This window comes from Anomaloglossus baeobatrachus, chromosome 5, assembly GCF_048569485.1.
Source record: "Anomaloglossus baeobatrachus isolate aAnoBae1 chromosome 5, aAnoBae1.hap1, whole genome shotgun sequence".
Lineage (NCBI taxonomy): Eukaryota > Metazoa > Chordata > Amphibia > Anura > Aromobatidae > Anomaloglossus > Anomaloglossus baeobatrachus.
Window position 1 is genome coordinate 571,653,641 of NC_134357.1, and position 19,040 is coordinate 571,672,680.

The following is a 19,040-nucleotide window of genomic DNA, read 5'->3' on the forward strand; positions in this document are numbered from 1 at the left end:
GGAGATTAGCTACAGTGCCATGGGTTGTAATTAGGGATGATCGAATACTTCAAATATTCGGCTTTGTGAATATTTTCCGAATACCTCGCCGCTATTCGATGCATAATATAGGTCTATGGGAAGCCCGAATAGTACCGAATAGTTGTTATTCAGGTTTCCCATAGACTTACATTGCGCATCGACTATTCGCGAATAGTCGAATAGCAGCGAGGTTTTCAGAAAATATTCGCGAAGCCAAATAATCAAGTATTCGATCATCCCTAGTTATACTCTTTGTGATTATTTTGTAAACCATGGTCAAAGGAACATCAAGATCTCTGGAAATGGATTTGTAACCTTGAGATTGTTGATATTTTTCCACAATTTTGGTTTTCAAGTCCTCAGACAGTCTAAGCTCGATTTTTGTCCAGGTCTGACATTGTGCGTGGAGCTGGGGCGAGACAGGGGTGTGACCTCTCTTACTGGAGTAAGATTAGTAGCAAGGCACATAAGTGCGCACTACTTCACTGACGGTCCCGATTCATGCAGCGGCATATGCCTCTTGATGAATCAGGAACGTCTGACTCGAAATGTTGATGAATCCAACAAGATATCTAAGTCTTAGGACTCAGGAGGATCATACAACGTAATTAATGTCGATAATGTGCAATAATATTTTAAATTGTGTCAGGCCTCATTCATACTTCAGTGATTTTTCTCATACAAAAACAATGATCTGAGTTTTATGTATTTTTTTTTTTAACAGAATTGGGTCATTGTGTCAGTAAAGTTTGGTCAGAGTTTCCTCAGTCTCTCTCTGATGGAAAAAAAAAAGAAATGATGAAGGTTTTTAAGCTTCTTTTATTAAATAGGGTGGGAAAAATGCACACAGATGACCTCTGAGTGCTGTTGCTGTCTGATTTTTTTGATGGACCCATAAACTTTTATTGCATTTTGATCCAAGAATCAAATCAAGATCGATTCTGATGGGGGTAAGATGCCCTTCTAGAATCCTATTAAGAATAGGTGTACTCGGGGTTTTGCACCTAACCTGCAGTATACGTCAAGAGTTTTCCACACAGTATACTGTAATATCATAAGCGAACATTTCTCAGATGGAGACCAGAAGTGTGTTCTTTCAGCCTCCACCTAGTCAGCATGTTTAACTATTTAGGAAAGCATACTGCTAAGAAATATGTGCCATGTGGCATACATGTCACGTGTGTGTCACAGGTGACAGACAATCCTGTGGTTGTTCAGTTGCAGAAGATCGCTGTGTTTGGCTGCACAAACTGCTCCTTGATATTCCATTCCTTCTTCTGTGGTGTGAATGGCATTATATATATTCTCTCTGTTAGGGTTAACTCTTTACATTTTAGGACCCTGCAGATAGCTTTACCTTTCAGCTGCTAATCATTATGCCCTCCCTGTGTCTATATATATATCTGCATTACCCCTTGGATTTTCACAGATTATAGAGTTTTCTAGATGGTCCAGATTGCAAGCAGTCGGCTTGCAATCTCCTTGAAACACATTGTTGTTTGTTGCTGTTGTTTTCCTGAAGTCATCTTGAAGATAAGTTGTTTGTTTACACCTGTTTGTTCTCTTTGTGTGTTGAGACTTAGGGTACCATCTCACTAAATGATGTAACAGCGATTCCGACCACGATACGACCTGGTCAGGATCGCTGGTGCGTCTCTACATGGTCGCTGGTGAGCTGTCAATCAGGCAGATCTCACCAGCGACCAGCCACCAGCGACTCGTGTAACGATGCTGCGCTTGGTAACCAGGGTAAATATCGGGTAACTAAGCAAAGCGTCTTGCTTAGTTACCCGATATTTATCCTGGTTACCAGTGTACACCGCTTACAGGCTGCCAGCGCTGGCTCCCTGTATACGTAGCTAGGGTACACTGATACTGATTACCTGATATTTACCTTGGCTACGTGTGTAGGGAGCCAGCGCTAAGCGGTGTACGCTGGTAACCAGGGTAAATATCGGGTAACCAAGCAAAGCGCTTTGGTTAGTTACCCGATATTTACCCTGGTTACCAGCGTACGCTGTTTACACAGAGTCGGTGCTCGTTGGTCTCCCGCCGTCAAATACACCGATGTGTGCTGTACAGCGGGAGACCAATGAGCAAAAAATGAACCAGAACAGTGTGTAACGATCAGCGATTTCACAGCAGGGGCCAGGTCGCTGCTTAGTGTCACACACAGCGAGATCGCTGATGAGGTCACTGGTACATCACAAAACCTGTGGCTCAGCAGCGGTCTCGCTATGTGAGAAGTACCCCTTAGTAGGTTTGTCTAGTACTCCTTCCGCCCAATCATTACCTAGGGCTAGACATGAGCGAACCTTTGGAAGTTTGGTTCAGAGGGCACAGTTGAATCTTAGCTAAGGGTTCAGTTTGTGACCCTGGCTTGATCCGAGCCTCAAAGGAAGTCCGTAATTGGGCAGTTCATGTCTCCAACCACATGATGCGAGCCATAAGCAGAACACTTACAGGGGAGAATGGGTGGGGTTTTTCAAAAAAAAAATTTGTGTGTGTATACTACTTCAGATCATGCTGATTTTATTCAATCACTGCACGCGGCTCGCACAGGGCTGAGCATCAATCATACCCAAGCACAGCTTGCTTGGGTGCTTGGCACTCGTAACTCACTCAAACTTCGAACCAAAACTTTGTTTTTTCAGTAGTCAGTTTCTGAACCTCAGGTTCGCTCATCTCTAACTAGGGCCCAGTTCAGGGTCAACTATGGTCTAGGTATCCTGCTTGGAGCATAGGTGCGTAACCTATCTAGGGACATCAGGTGAGCCACGGGCCAGCGGAAGGTTTTGTCAGGGGCTACTATCTCCCCCTTCCCTAGACACAGGAATCCCCTCTTTCCACCTCACCCTTTTCGCTGTTCCCTCTGTATATTCCCACACCCAGCATGTCAATACCGTGGTGAACAGATGTCCATCCATTATGACCGTGCACTTTGAGGGCACCTACCTACAGAGCGAACGGCAGATATAGTGTGAAATGAACCAAAAATGTACCGTTTTATAATATTTATTCTATATCAGGCAGGCAAATCCTTCCATTTGTCTTGTTTCTAACCAAGTATATTAGTTTTAGATCTCTAAATAAATCTAGCCATCTCTTTGAGAAACAAAAAGGGGTTAACATTATTTGCTAGGATTTGAAGTAGATATAAGACTTTGGGTAGCATAATCGTTTTTAACAGATTTGACCGACCAAACCAGGAGAATCAAATGGAATTCCAGTCTTTGAAGGTTTTTTCAGTATTTGCTCCTAATGGAACATATATGGGAAGCAAAGAAATTGTCTGCTGTTTTAAATGGAAATTACCTTGTCATATGGTTCCATAGGTCTTTAGGAACATTCTTGTGAAACAATGTCATGAAGTTTATTTTGAAATTTGAGACCAAACTGAAATCTTTCTAGTCTTCACAATTTAGAGGGGACATGTACAGACAATAAATACAAGTGAAAAGTCACTGGTTTGAATTGAGGAGCAGTCATGAAGAAGATTTCTCAAGAAAAGAAAAACATCAACATCCAGCTCATCGATAATGGTGTCTCAGCCAAGAAAATTGCAAAACGGCATCATGTAAGGCCGTGACAGGTGGAAGAATATGAAAAGAAGTCCATACATCCATTCAAAAGCCAAAAGATGCACGTCCAGGAAAAATATCAACAAGTCGGCTCATCACAAGGTCTATCAGTTCTGGCACAACAAACGCGGCAGTGGAGGCTGCTCGTACAGTATGTTTCGTAATGGTGAGATCACAGAAGTCCATGCAAGCACCGGGCGATGCACATTAAACAAGTCTGGAATGGTGGCCTGAAAAAAAGTGAAGAAGCCTTGACTTCAACATCATCATTAGAAGCGTCGGCTTGAGTTTGCAAAAAAAAGGAGGAAAAATGGACAGTAGCAAATTTGAAACAAATAATATGGAGCAATGAGACAATGAAACAAAAATCAATAGACTGCTCTGATTGGTGCCAATGGGTCTGAAATAAGGAAGGGAAAAAGGGGCTAACAAATCAAGAAATTGAAGAAACTGTGAAGTTTGGTGGAAGAAGCCTGATAATATGGGGTTGTTTCCTAGCCAAAGGCATTGACTAGGATCGATGGTGGTCTCAATGCTGAGATATATGTGAGGATCCTACAAGATGAGTTACTTCGTACACTCGAGTACTATGGGTATGAAAATAATGACATAGTGTTCCAACAGGACAGCGGCCCGAAGCATACAGCTAGATTGGGTAAGAAATGATTCAATGACAATGAAGTAGAGGTGCTGGATTGTCCCCACAGTCACCAGACCTCAACCCAATCCAACACTTGTGGGCAGAGTTGGAAAAAAAAGCTGTATACATCCCCAAGTGAGCCGACCAATTTGCATCAATATTGGGAACGTGTAGAAGAGACCCGGGATCATTGAACCTGATCAAGAGCATGCCCAGAAGGACTCAGGCAGTGTTGAAAGCTAAAGATGGATTTACAAAATACTAACAAAATAATATTTTATTTTTTTGGGGAGCAAAACAGTAACAATGCAGTGACATGGCAAGAATCTGTCTAACTAATCATATGCTAAAGTCAAATTTATGTATGAGATAGCCAAGATGATTGTCTATAAAATGATGGTAGCCTCATATTTGCAACTGTCCTGGCTGGTGAGATATGGAACCTGAAAGTCAAAAGTTCAAAACATTGTTACCCTTTTGCTCATCAGTGTAATATAAAGGACCATATTTTGAGGAAAATTTAGGAAAGGAACAGAGATTATTTAGATTGGCTTATCACTTCACCACACCATTCTGAAGAGATATGTTTTTAGGGTCCGCTTAAAGCTGCAGATACTTGGAATAAATCAGATAGCCAGGGCAATGCTTATTAGAGAATTGGCACACCATGAGAAAAGTATTGAAGAAGAGAGCAGGAGGTACCAATTATGGAGAATGTTAATGGTCGATCATTGGCGTAAAAAAATAGAAATCAAGGTTAAAATTGCTGCTTTGTTTAGTACATAAAAGAACTTTTATGAAGGTGTTAAAGTTTAGATATGTTGTCGTGTATTGTCTACACACTTTAAAAGCCAGACTGGCTACTTTTTCACACCACAATCTTTGATTATTAGCAGACTGAAGAACATGCATAGGGTTATAGACAGAGAATGAGGAGGAGATTTAGGATGCCGAAGAACTATGGGGAGCTTTGTGGGTGACAGTGATAAGTTTATGTTGTAGTATGTAATGGAAGGGTAACCAGTGCAATGACTGGCACAGGATGGAAGCAGCAGTGATGCGGCTGGATAGAAATATGACACTGGCTGCTGCATTCAGATTAGTAGAGAGTTGCAGTAGTCCAGACGAGAATGAACAAGACCAATAAAAAAGGGTTTTGCAGTTTCAATGGTCGACTTTGGAGATGTTTTTCATGTGCAGGTGACATGAGTGGGTGAGGGATTAAATTTAAGGAGTGAAGGAAAGATTTTAATTCACTATAACACCAAGATAGCGAGCATGCTGGTTTGGGTTTATCGTAGAGCTGCACACATAAATGGAAATAACAGATTTAGACAGGTTAGTATAGAGAGAATAAACAAGGAGTTCAGTTTTTGAAAGATTTAGTGTTAGATAGAGGGAAGACATGCTGTTAGAGACAGTCTACAGGCAATCTCTTGTATTTTATCATAATGCAGGGGTGACGTTAAAAGAAGATGTATATAATTTAGTGTCATCAGCCTAGAGATGGTTCAGGAAACCAAATCTGCTGATGGTTTGTCCAATAGATCATTTGGAAATTTAGTAAGGGCAGTTGCTGTAGAGTGGAAACCAGATAGTAAAAGGTCAGGAGCAAGTGAATCTGAAAGATAAGAGTGGATTAGACCAAAGAAAAGTTTAGAGATAAAGGAGAGATTAGAGAGAGATCTGTAGTTAGGGTAAGTTCACACAGTGCGTTTTTCGCGGCGTTTTTGCACAGTTTTCGGGTGCGTTTTTGCTCAGAAAACTGCATGACTTTGCTTCCCCAGCAAAGTCTATGAGTTTTCATTTTTGCTGTCTGCACACAGCGTTTTTTTTCAGCTGCATTTTTCACTGCACTTTTCATCCATTGAGTGCAATGGGATGTTGAAAGACGCAATGAGAAACGCAAATAGGTGCGTTTTGGTGCGTTTCTAAGACCAAAAACGCAGCTATAAACGCAGGAGGTGGGTAGTAAAGTGACGTGTACAGGAAGAGGATTCCTTCTGTCAGTAAACATAGAAGCGTGAATCCTCCCGGTACCGTCACCGCCGCTTCCACCTCCCATCCTGTGCATGTCTGCTGCCGTGCGGCGCTGTGTCTGGGTGGGAGGTGGAAGCAGCTGCGAAAACAAAAGTTAACAGTAGAAAAAAAAAATGTCATACTCACCTGTCTGCAGACTCCCGGTGCCATGCCCGCTCCCATCTCCTCCCGGTACCGCCGCTCTGGGTGTGTGCAGTCTCCCCGGGTACGTATGCCTGCAGGATGCAGGACCTGGCGATGGATCACCTGATGCAGTCACCTGACGCGTCAGCTGATCGTAAGTCTCGGGCTGACGCCGGCGCCCGGCCGGTTATCAGCGGATGCGTCAGGAGACTTCATCCCTGATTACCGGCAGCTGCTGCAGCGATCAGACGGGATCAGACTCCGCTCCAGGAGCTGCCGGTAATCAGCACATAAGTGAGTTTTTTGGGTTTTTTTGCACCGATGCATCAGCTGATTGTATAAACGGCTTTTATACAATCAGCTGCTGTGTGATGTGATTCAGGCACTTGATCCTGACATATCATCTGATCGCTTTGCCTTCCAGCAAACCGATCAGATGATATTGGATCCGGATTGGACGGCGCGGGACCCTTGACCCAGGATTACTGCGGAGGGGGGTTCTTTATTTCAATAAAGATGGAGTCACTAATTGTGTTGTGTTTTATTTCTAATAAAAATATTTTTCTGTGTTGTGTTTTTTTTATTTTTACTAGAAATTCATGGTGGCCATGTCTAATATTGGCGTGACACCATGAATTTCGGGCTTAGGGCCAGCTGATAATATACAGCTAGCCCTAACCCCATTATTACCCAGTGAGCCACCCGGCATCAGGGCAGCTGGAAGAGTTGGATACAGCGCCAGAAGATGGCGCTTCTATGAAAGCGCCATTTTCTGGGGTGGCTGCGGACTGAAATTCTCAGCGGGGGTGCCCAGAAAGCATGGGCACCCTGCACTGTGGATTCCAATCCCCAGCTGCCTAGTTGTACCTGGCTGGACACAAAAATTAGGCAAAGCTCACATCATTTTTTTTTTTTAATTATTTCATGAAATTCATGAAATAATTAAAAAAAAGGGCTTCTCTATATTTTTGGTTCCCAGCCGGGTACAAAAAGGCAGCTGGGGGTTGGGGGCAGCCCGTATCTGCATACAAAAATATGGCGAAGCCCACGTCATTTTTTTTGTTTGGGGGGGAAAAGAAATCCTGCATACAGTCCTGGAAGGAGGATGCTGAGCCTTGTAGTTTGACAGCTGCTGTCTGCTCTCCTGCATACACTATTGGATGGAGGATGCTGAGCCTTGTAGTTCGACAGCTGCTGTCTGCTCTCCTGCATACACTATTGGATGGAGGATGCTGAGCCTTGTAGTTCTGCATCTGTCTGCTCTCCTACATACACTAGTGGAGAATGAAGAACATATTGAAGAAGGAAATGACATCAGACCTTTTTTTTTTGTTCACTGATAAAAAACGCATAAAGACGCAGTGAGCAAAAACGCAGCAAAAAACGCAGCAAAACGCGTGCGTTTTTTGCCGCGTTTATTTGACGCGGGTGCGGTTTTTGCCGCAAAAAAAATGCACAAACGCAGCGTCAAAAAAACGCAGTGTGTGAACCTAGCCTTAGCAGTGCAGTTCTGTTGAAGGTTGTTTTTGGTGTGAGGTGTGAATGTATACGGTCTCTGGTGCAGGTAGTAGGGAAAGAATAAGAGAAAAGCCTGAGACTTCTTTGACTATTTCTAAGGCTGGGGCCACACGTGGATCTACTCCGATCCTCGCATGACACTCGGCTCATGCTGGCAGTACAGCAGAGCCGAGTGTCATGAGTGTCACTGCGACTGAGGTCCGATCATGCGATCGGACCTCAGCTGCTGGGGGCGAGCCGACTTTGAGGAGGGGAGGGGCTGCAGGCGCTGCGGAGGGGAGGGAGAGATTTATCTCCCTCTCTCCTCCGTTGCTGGCATTGCCATTCTCGCCCTGCACTCACGGTACACCAGTGTACTGCGAGTGCAGTGCGATTTTTCTCTCACCCCATAGACTTGTATGGGTGCGAGAGAAACAAGACTCGCATTACAATCACAGCATGGTGCGATTGTTTTCTCGGTCCTATTAGGACTGAGAAAATAATCGCTCATGGGTGCTGACACACAGGCTAATATTGGTCCGAGTGGAATGCGATGTTTTATCGCATTACACTCGCTCCATTTTTCATAGCGTGTGTCTTAGGCCTAAAGGCCCCGTCACACGCTACGATATATCTAACGATATGTCGTCGGGGTCACGGAATTTGTGACACACATCCGGCATCGTTATAGATGTCGTAGCGTGTGACACCACCGAACGATTGTTAACGAGCAAAAATACTCACCTTATCGTTGCTCGTTGACACGTCGTTCATTTTCATAATGTCGTTCCTCCTTCTGCGCGCCGGTTGTTCGTCATTCCTGAGGCAGCACACATCGCTACATGTGACACCCCAGGAATGTCGAACACAGCTTACCTGCATCCCGCCGGCAATGCGGAAGGAAGGAGGTGGGCGGGATGTTACGTCCCGCTCATCTCCGCCCTTCCGCTTCTATTGAACGGCCGCTGTGTGACATCGCTGTGACGCCGAACGTCCAACCCTCTTCAGTGGTTTTAGGAGTTTTGGGAATAATTTTGCGCCGGATATGGTCAATTGTTTCAGTGAAATAAGTGACTAATCATCCGTGCTTAGGTTGTAGGCAGGAGAAGGGAGCAAAAAATGAGGAAAAGTCGTTTTGGATTGTTGGTTAGTGTAATGATAAGGGTGGTGAAGTAGGCTTGTTTGGCAGGGTGAAGAGCAGGGTTATATGTTTTGAGCATAAAGCTATATTGGATGAAGTCTTCTGAAGAATGTAATGTTCTCCACAGACGTTTGGCTCACCTAGAGCACTTCTGAAGAAAGTATGTTTGCAGTGTGTACCAGTGTTCCCGTTGTCTGTGTCAGAGTGTTCTGCTTGTAGCTGGTGTGGCTTCATTAAGGGCACTTGTCAGTATCTTAGAATGTATCAAAGATAAGTTGGGACAGAAGGATGAAGAGATTTGTTCTGTTTGCTGTGTCTCTCAGTGGAGATTTTCAGGCTCTTTATTAGGTAGTATTGTCAGCCATTACATCTCTCTCTGCTACCTGCACTCTGTCTGCAGTACCAGCGAGTACCCACTTGCTTGTGGTGAACACATACAACTAGTGAGACCCCTAGAGGCCATACAGCATATACATATTGCTACATCCTTTCTCTTTAAACAAAAAGAACAATCAAACTTAATAAACACAACAGTTAATCTGACCAAGTAAAAGAGAATTACAATATATACAATTAGATATAATCCTTGAGGTGCGCAGGCTTTCTGATCATTCTGCCCGCCCTAGTAACATAAGAAGAGTCAATGTCCACCTCTGGTAGTCGTTCTGATTCTGGTAATGTGCCTTCTGATATTGCCTGTCTCTGGTTAACAGTCTCACCCTGATGGTCAGCAGTCACTGTTGGTACTTGGCTTGGACTTGCTGCCTCGTTATCTTGGGTATCAGGATATTGCTCAAAAGGCCATGAATCATCTTGTTCTTGTGTTTTCCTCAAATATCTCCTATTTCTCCTTAGGCTTCTTCCGTCTTCTGTTACAATTTCGTAGGACCGAGGTCCTAGTTTCTGGACAACCTTTGCCTTTTGCCAGTGTTTGTCGTATTTGCTGCTTGGCTGCAGCTGTATGTTGTCATTCCTCTGGAGATCTGGCAGATCCTTTGCAGATTTATTGTAATAGAAAGCTTGCCTATCTTGATTTTTCTTTAGTTGAGCTTTGATGTTTCCCACCAACTTTGGCTTTAACAGATGACTAGCGGTTGGTATGAGTGTCTTTGTACGTCTACTCATGAGCCTCTGTGCCGGACTACTGTCTATGCCTTGGGTGGGTGTGTTTCTATGATCCAGTATAGACAGATATACATCAGTACCTGCCTGTTTTGCTTTTTTTAGGACTCTTTTGGCCGTTTTTACTGCGGACTCTGCCTGCCATTACTCTGTGGATATCTTGGAGAAGACGTCTGGTGTTCAAATTCCCATCTCTTGCTTGAAGTTTTAAACTCTTCTGAAGTAAACTGAGCAGCATTGTCAGAGAACACGATATCTGGAATGCCATACCTGGCAAAATGGGCCTTGAGTTTTTTTAATCACTGTTCTCGCTCTTGGGTCCTGTAACAAATCAATCTCCCAAAACTCAGATAAATAGTCCACTGTAATCAGGTATTCTTTGTTATCCCATGTGAACACATCTGTTCCAATTTTTGACCAAGGCCTCTGTGGAATTTCATGAGGTTGCAATGTCTCCTTCTGTTGCTTATCACTGCAGGATGCACATACCGTATTTTTCGGACAATAAGACGTACTTTTTTCCCCCAAATGTTGGGGGAAAGTTGGGGGTGCGTCTTATGGTCTGACTGTGGCTGCGGGGAATGAGGTGCTGCGGTGGAGCGGGTCATCGGGGGCACGAGCAGGCTATAGCAGCCTGCTGTGACCACGTGGGCCCGCTCATTACATATGCACGCCCATCCTCCCGCCCATTTCTCAGCGCAGAAGCCGGCGCTGACAGGTGGGCGGGAGGACGAGCGGGGATGCGTGCATAGTAAAGAGCCGTCCGCATGATCGCCCCTGGCAATTACAGCCGGGAGTGATCATGTGCGGCTGTATTCACTGCCCCCCGCGCGTCATCATCAGCGCGGGGTGCAGTGAATCAGTGTACTCACCCGTCCCCGTGTGTGGAGCCGTCCCCCTGCAGCACGCAATGTCTTCCTGTCTGTGCCGGTCAGCTGATCTGTGGTGGTCAGCTGATCGGCACAGACAGGAAGACATCTCGTGCTGCAAGGAAACGGCTACACACACACACACACACACACACACACACACAGTGGTGCAAAGAGGAAGATAATCGGCTGCAGGGAGTGAGGAAAAGGTGAGTATAAACATTTGTTTTTTTTTCTCTGTGCTATAGGATACAGGCCATATACCAGGATGGTATATGAGCACGATGGGGGCATATAGCAGGATGGGAGTATATGAGCAGGATGGGAGTATATGAGCAGGATGGGGGTATATGAACAGGATGGGGGTATATGAACAGGATGGCAGTATATGAACAGGATGGGAGTATATGAACAGGATGGGGGTATATGAACAGGATGGGGGTATATGAACAGGATGGGGGTATATGAACAGGATGGGAGTATATGAGCAGGATGGGAGTATATGAGCAGGATGGGGGTATATGAACAGGATGGGGTATATGAACAGGATGGCAGTATATGAGCAGTTTGGATGGGGGGTATATGAACAGGATGGGGGGTATATGAACAGGATGGCAGTATATGAACAGGATGGATGGGGGGTATATGAACAGGATGGATGGGGGGTATATGAACAGGATGGATGGGGGGTATATGAACAGGATGGGGGGTATATGAACAGGATGGATGGGGGGTGTATGAACAGGATGGGGGGTGTATGAACAGGATGGGGATATATGAACAGGATGGGAGTATATGAGCAGGATGGATGGGGGGTGTATGAACAGGATGGGGGAATATGAGCAGGATGCTGGTATATAAGCAGGATGGGGGTTTATAGCAGGATCATATACAAGGCAGGAGGATCATTACCAGGATGGGGTACCTTAGTAGAGAATTTGGGGACATTACCCCCATAATAGTGTCAGCAGCAGATCCTCGCCCCATAACAGTGCAGGATTACTAATTCTGTTTTTTTGTTTTAATAAAGCTTGTGATATGAGAAAATAAAAATGCAAATTCTTTTTAAAATAGGTCATTTTCTGATGATAGTTCATGACCACATTTTTTTGCTTAAAGTTTTATTTTCCTATTTTCCTCCTCTAAAACCAGGGTGCGTCTTATAGTCCGAAAAATACGGTATTTCAAATTGTGCTATATAGTTTTTAATGTGGTCATTCATTCCTGGCCAATAAGTAGATTCTCTTGCTCGCCGTAGACATCATTCCCTGCCTAACTGAGAAGAGTGCAGTGTTTCCAGTATGTCTCTTCTGAATGCTTCTGGTATAACAGCTCTATCTCCTTTAAAGATGATTCCTTGCTGCACTGACAGTTCATCTCTTATGTGGAAGAATGGAGAAACTTCCCTAGGCGCATGCTGCTTGTATTTTGACCAGCCCTGCAAGTTGACAGTCTTTAAGATCTGGAGTATTTTATCCTTGTCTGTACAAGTCTGTATTTGCTTAAACTTGTCTTTTGACACTGCCAGGTAGTCACACATATTGATGGTTTCAATTTCATTCTCCTCATCATTTGTGACAGGTAGGTATGCTCTGCTTAGAGTATCTGCAATCAGTAAGTCTCTTCCTGGACAGTAACAGATGTTAAAATCATATTTCTGAAGTTGTAACAGCATGCGCTATAGTCTATTTGGGGCATATAGTGGTGGTTTCTTTGTAATGCTCTCCTATGGCTTGTGATCAGATTGCACTGTTACTTGTTGACCATAGGTGTACTGGTGAAACTTCTCCATCCCAAATACCACAGCCAGTAACTCCTCAATCTGAGCATATCCCTGCTCTGTTGTTGAGAGGGCTCTGCTTGCAAACGTGATTGGCTGTTTGTTCTGCATTAGTGTAGCTCCAAGGCCTTTTTCTGAAGCATCACATTGTACCACCACTTCTCGATCTGGGTCGAAATACTTCAGGGTTGCTGCATCTGCAATAGCCTTCTTTACTGACCAGAAAGCAGTTTCCTGGTTTTCTGTCCATTCCCAGAGCACATCTTTGTGGGTTAGCTGTCTCAGTGGCTCACACATATCTGACAGATGCTTGCAAAATGTGGAGAGATAATTTACCATGCCCAGAAATCGTTGTACTCCACACACATCAGTTGGGGTTGGAAATCTTGAATTGCTCTCACCTTTTCTGGATCCACTTTTACACCATTTGAGGTCAGAAGATGTCCAATATATGCAACTTCTGTCATTTTCAGTTTGAATTTGTCCACATTCAGCTTTATTTGTTTTGCTCTACATCGGTCCAAAAATTGTATCATCTTCTGATCATGATCCTTGATTGCAGATTCCATATCTTCGCCTTCTCCCACTATAAGGATATCATCTGCTATTGTTTTTACTCCAGGAAGTCCTTCCAAAGCCTGCATCAATTTCTGCTGGAACATCTCCGGAGCAGGTTTTAGTCCCATGGGCAGTCTCAGCCATTTATAGCGTCCAAATGGTGAAGAAAATGTTGTCAATAAACTTGATACTTCAGTCAGTTCCACATGCCAGAATCCATTTTTGACATCACATACAGCAAATATTTTAGCCTTTGATAGATCTGGGAGAACATCCTCCAATGTTGGCATCGGGTAATAATTTTTTTTCAGCGCCTTGTTGAGTGGCTTCGGATCAATGCATATTCTTAACTTGCCTGATGGTTTCTGCACTATGACCAAACTGCTGATCCAATCTGTGCTCTTCTGGACTGGTTCTATCATGCCTCTTTTCTGTAAATCTTGTAGCTCTACTTTCAGTGGTTGCATTAAAGCTACAGGCACCCTTCTTGTAGGTAATCTGGTAGGCTGCACGGTTTTATCAATTTCTAGCCTGTATTTACCTTCAAAACACCCATCACCTTCAAATAAATCAGCATACTCCATTTTTATTTTTGAAAGTCCAAATTGCGCTCTGCATTTAGTTTGGGATTTGGTATATCCTGGGAAACTTCAACAGACATAATGTTCTGCGACTGTACTTTTATTAAGTCCATTGCCTGCACTGCTTTTACTCCCAATATTGGTACATGGTTCCCACCATGCAGCACGGTACATTCAGCTCTGTAACTTTTCCTGTTACATGGGTTCCGTATTTTGAGCTTACATGTCCCCATAGGTTTCAGAACACTTTTGTTGTACATCACCAGTACCTTGTCCGTTGGCTCAATGGAAACCTGTTTGTTCAGCAGAGCACTTGGAATGACATTGCAGCTTGCTCCACAATCCAGCTGAAATCTAATGGGCTTCTCATCCAACAGGAAGGTTGCATAGAGCTGCTTGGCATCCTTGACTACTGGCTGCCTGATTACATTGACATTCTCTGTTGCAGGTTGCAGCTGTAGCCATGTAATGTCCTCTGCACTGTCAGTGTCTGGTGTCACAGTGTGGACCTGTCTATGCTGTTTGCTTATTCCCAGCCTGCAGACAGCTGAGAAATGATTCTTCTTGCCACATAACCTGCAGGTTTCGCCATATGCTGCACACTTGGTCTTGTCTCTCTCATGTCTCTTACCACAATATTTGCAGTGGATCATGCTTATAGGGGAGCTTGGTCTTGTCTTTCCTCTCATAGATACTGCATGTACCTCATCATCATCATTATTATCACTGGTGCCTGCCATCATCTTCAGGCTGCGCTTTGTCAGCTCTGCAGCCCTGCAGATTTGCATGGATCTCTCTAAGGTCAGCTCTTCGTCTCTGAGTAAACGTTCTCTGAGGCGAGTATCCATAATGCCACATACAATTCTGTCTCTTATGAGGCTATCTCTGATTTTCCCAAAGCCACATGTTGCAGCCAGTGTCCTCAGCTCTGTCACATATCTGTCCACATTTTCACCATCCGCCTGCTGTCTTGTGAAAAACTTGTATCTCTCCACAGTCTCATTTCTCTTGGGGTCACAGTGCTTATCAAATGCCTCCACAATCTCTGCTAGGACGAGGTGGTCTGTGTCTGGCAGTAAGGTCTGGGCTAGTTCTCTGCCCTTTTCCCCAATTAAGTAATAAAACGGCTTTACTTTACGTTTGTCATCACTGGGGGCCACTGTCAGATCCACATAAAGAGTAAACTCCTCTTTCCAGTGTCGCAATGTCTGGGATAGATTACATGAGGAGACATCCAGTTTCTGAGGGGGCTTCAGACCAGTCTCCATCTTGTATAATGACAGGAAATCTATACTCACAGTTGCTATGATGTTCTGTACAGTCCCAGTCTCACACACAAGCTCTGAGGATTTGCAGGTGTGTCACATGAAGGTTCTGTGCCCAGCTGCCACCATGTTCTGTTGTTGTGTCTCTCAGTAATCACACTCAGTGGAGATCTTCAGGCTAATTATTAGGTGGTATTGTCAGCCATTACATCTGTCTGCTGCCTGCACTCTGTCTACAGTACCAGCGAGTTCCCACTTGCTTGTGGTGAACACATACAAGCAGTGAGACCCCTAGAGGCCCCTAGAGGCCATACAGCATATACATATTGCTGCAAGATTGAGGCCAATTCTGACTGTATAGTCTTGGTTTTTGGTTATTGATTCCATGAAGATCTCTATATGTGCTGTATGTATTTGTGTCATGAGTGGCGCGAAAAATATTAACAGAAACTGAAAGAAGACTGTGGTTACAGAGTAGGAGAGAAGTGTTAATAAAATTATACACTGAGCAAAGTTGGAAGAAGAGCTGGTCCAGTGCATTCCCATATTCATATATAAAAGGGTTAGTAAGATGTGAAAGGCCTAGAGAGGAGCTTAGAGACAGAAGATGAGTGACAGATGGGGAAAGTGGATTACCAATATGGATAGTATATCCCTGCATTATGAGAGTGGGAATGTCATAGCATGGAAAGTTCAGAAGCCAGGTTTTAAAGTGAACTAGAAACTGGTTGAGTTTGCCTGTAGAGCAGTAGATAACTGCCACCCTGAGGGAGAAGGGGTGAAGACGTCTGATGGTCCGGATCTTGAAAGATGGGAAAACAAATTAGGGCATTTTGGGGCGGGAATGTGAATAGCTAATTTTGAAGAAAGAAGGTGAACATCTCCACCAGGACCTTCTCCACGTTTTCGTGGGCCCCGGGCGAAAGAGTCTCAGTGGGCACCATGCACACGCAGACATACACAGAACCGTACACATACAGGCATATGTGCAGATACATATGATATAGAAGGGTTAATAGCTTCTGTATTTCTCGATTTTAAATACTTTATTATTCCATTAGTACATCTTGTGTAAGTGTGACGCCCTGGCCGGGCCAGGTAGTCACAGATAGGGCCCTGCATTACACCCAGTCCCCTAACAATGTGACAGCAGCCAAACATTTAAACCCTAGTCACCCCCCTCAGTGCTTGATGCACACACCAGGGGGCGGAGCCAGGCGATTAAACACGCCCACCGAGGAGTTCGGATGGCCTGAGGTGGGAAAAGACAGTAGTTCAGTTTGAGAGTTCAGTGGAGGAGGTCAGGCCTGTGTGACAGGCCTGTAGCAGACTGACAGGTGCCAGGGTAGGAGCCCGGGTACCTTTGGCTAGGAGGCAGACGGAGGCCCCTGTCTGCAGGACACGGGAAGATGGCTCAGTGGAACCGTGGTGGACCGGGACAAGGTAGTGGCCCGCCGGTACCGACCCAGGGAACCGACTCGGAAACCGGAGCACAAAGGGGGGTACTCAGACCCTGAAGCTAGGTCCAGAAGCTACTGGTGGCTAGCTAATTAACTGATTGCGGCCAGGACTATAGGTCCTGTCCCACCCAAAGTCCCGACTGAAGGCAACAGCCCAACGAGGGGGATAGAAAGCCACCGCCACGGTAGAGAGATACCACGGGCCAGCGTCTGCGGGCAAAGGGCTCCTCAGGCAACCACAAGCCGGGGAGCGGACTCCTGAAGTTGCAAGCGCAGGTAGTTCACCATGACAAAACAGGTGCAGGAGAAAGGCAGAGACCACCAACCGGGTAGGGGACCAGACTGCAGCCGGCTCGTGTGTTTACTAATAGTGAATACATCAGTGCCTTCTGGCCGCCCATCTCCCTGCACCACCCAACTCCCCCAACGGGTCCTGGGGCCACCATCCCTGCCCATGGAGGGGTTAACAACTTGCTGCGCAAAATCTCCCCCAGGTGCCCCGTAACTGCAGCGGTGGTGTCCACCTTCACCACATCCCGTGGGTGGCGTCACAAACTTAAACACGGCTCCGGCTGTACACCTACGTCCCCACACCGCCAACCTCTTTTGATCGGAGTGACCGCAGGACCCCCGGGTCTGGAGACCCTCGAGCCACCCACTGAAGGTCCGGACCCGAGCGGCTCGGCTGCCGAGCACGGGGCGGCACATAAGTTCATAGCCACTGTTTAGTTTACTAAAAACTCAAGGATTCTTATTGTCTGGAATATTTTTCTTATGTTATATGCAAGACTCTGTATTTCTGTATTTCTCAAACTTAAAGGTCATATGATCAACTGGTAAATTTCCTAATTAAAAAGGACAGAACAAAACAGCTGCATCACATATTTAACAACAAAGTCACAAAAACACATCTAAATAGACAAATCTATACACAGACATATACACTGACAAACATAGATGCACACAGACGCATTAGAGATATTTTTAATATGGGGAAGTCGACAGCAGCCTCACTCACCTCCTCCACCTATCTCCATCCAGCTTCTCCTGGGCATGTGGTGTGCCGCGCTGATTGGTGGTCATGACTAAAGGTACCGTCACACTAAGCGACGCTCCAGCGATCCCACCAGCAACCTGACCTGGCAGGGATCGCTGGAGCGTTGCTACACGGGTTGCTGGTGTGCTGTCACACAGGCAGATCTCACCAGTGACCAGCCCCCAGCCAGCAGCGACGCGTGGAAGCAATGCTGCGCTTGGTAACTAAGGTAACTATCGGGTAACCAACCCAATATTTACCTTGGTTACTAGCGCACACCGCTTAGCGCTGGCTCCCTGCACTCCTAGCCAGAGTACACATCGGGTTAATTATCCGATGTGTAGTCTGGCTATGTTTGCAGGGAGCAGGGAGCCGGCACTGACAGCGTGAGAGCGGCGGACTATGGTAACGAAGGTAAATATCGGGTAACCAAGGAAAGGGCTTCTTGGTTACCCGATATTTACATTGGTTACCAGCGTCCGCAGAAGCCGGCTCCCTGCTCACTGCACATTTAGTTGTTGCTCTGTCGCTGTCACACACAGCGATGTGTGCTTCACAGCGGGAGAGCAACAACTAAAAAATGGTCCAGGACATTCAGCAACAACCAGCAACCTCATAGCAGGGGCCAGGTTGTTGCTGGATGTCACACACAGCAACATCGCTAGCAAGTTGTGCCTCAGCAGCGATGTTGCTAGCGATGTTGCTTAGTGTGACGGTACCTTAACAGACATTGCCGCACACAGTGCACACTGAACCTATTATATATACACATCACAGGAGAGGTTGGGGACGTACAGCAATGGGGGGGACATACATGTCCAGAGAGGGCATAGAGCTCTAGAGGGGGGAATTCAACTCGAGGGGGTCTACAGCTCTGTAGTGGTATACAGCACTTTGATGGGGAACATAAAGCTCTGGGGGGTATACAGCACTGGGGTCAAGGGACAGACAGTTCTAGAGGGTATACAACACTGGGGTCAGGGGACAGACAGTTCTGGGGGTATACAGTACTGGGGTCAGGGGACAGACCGTTCCATGGGGGTATACAGCACTGGGGTGGAGGGGACATATAACTCTGGGGTGGTATACAACACTGGGGTCAGGGGACAAACAGCTCTGGGGCTATACAGCAATGGAGTCAGGCAACAGACAGTTTTGGAGGGTATACAGCACTGGGGTGGAGGGTACATACAGCTCTGAGTGTATACAGCACTAAGGTCAGGACACAGACAGTTCTGGGGGTATACAGCACTGGGGTCATGGGACATACAGATCTTGGGGGTTTACAGCACTGGGTCAGGGCACAGACAGTTCTAGAGGGTATAT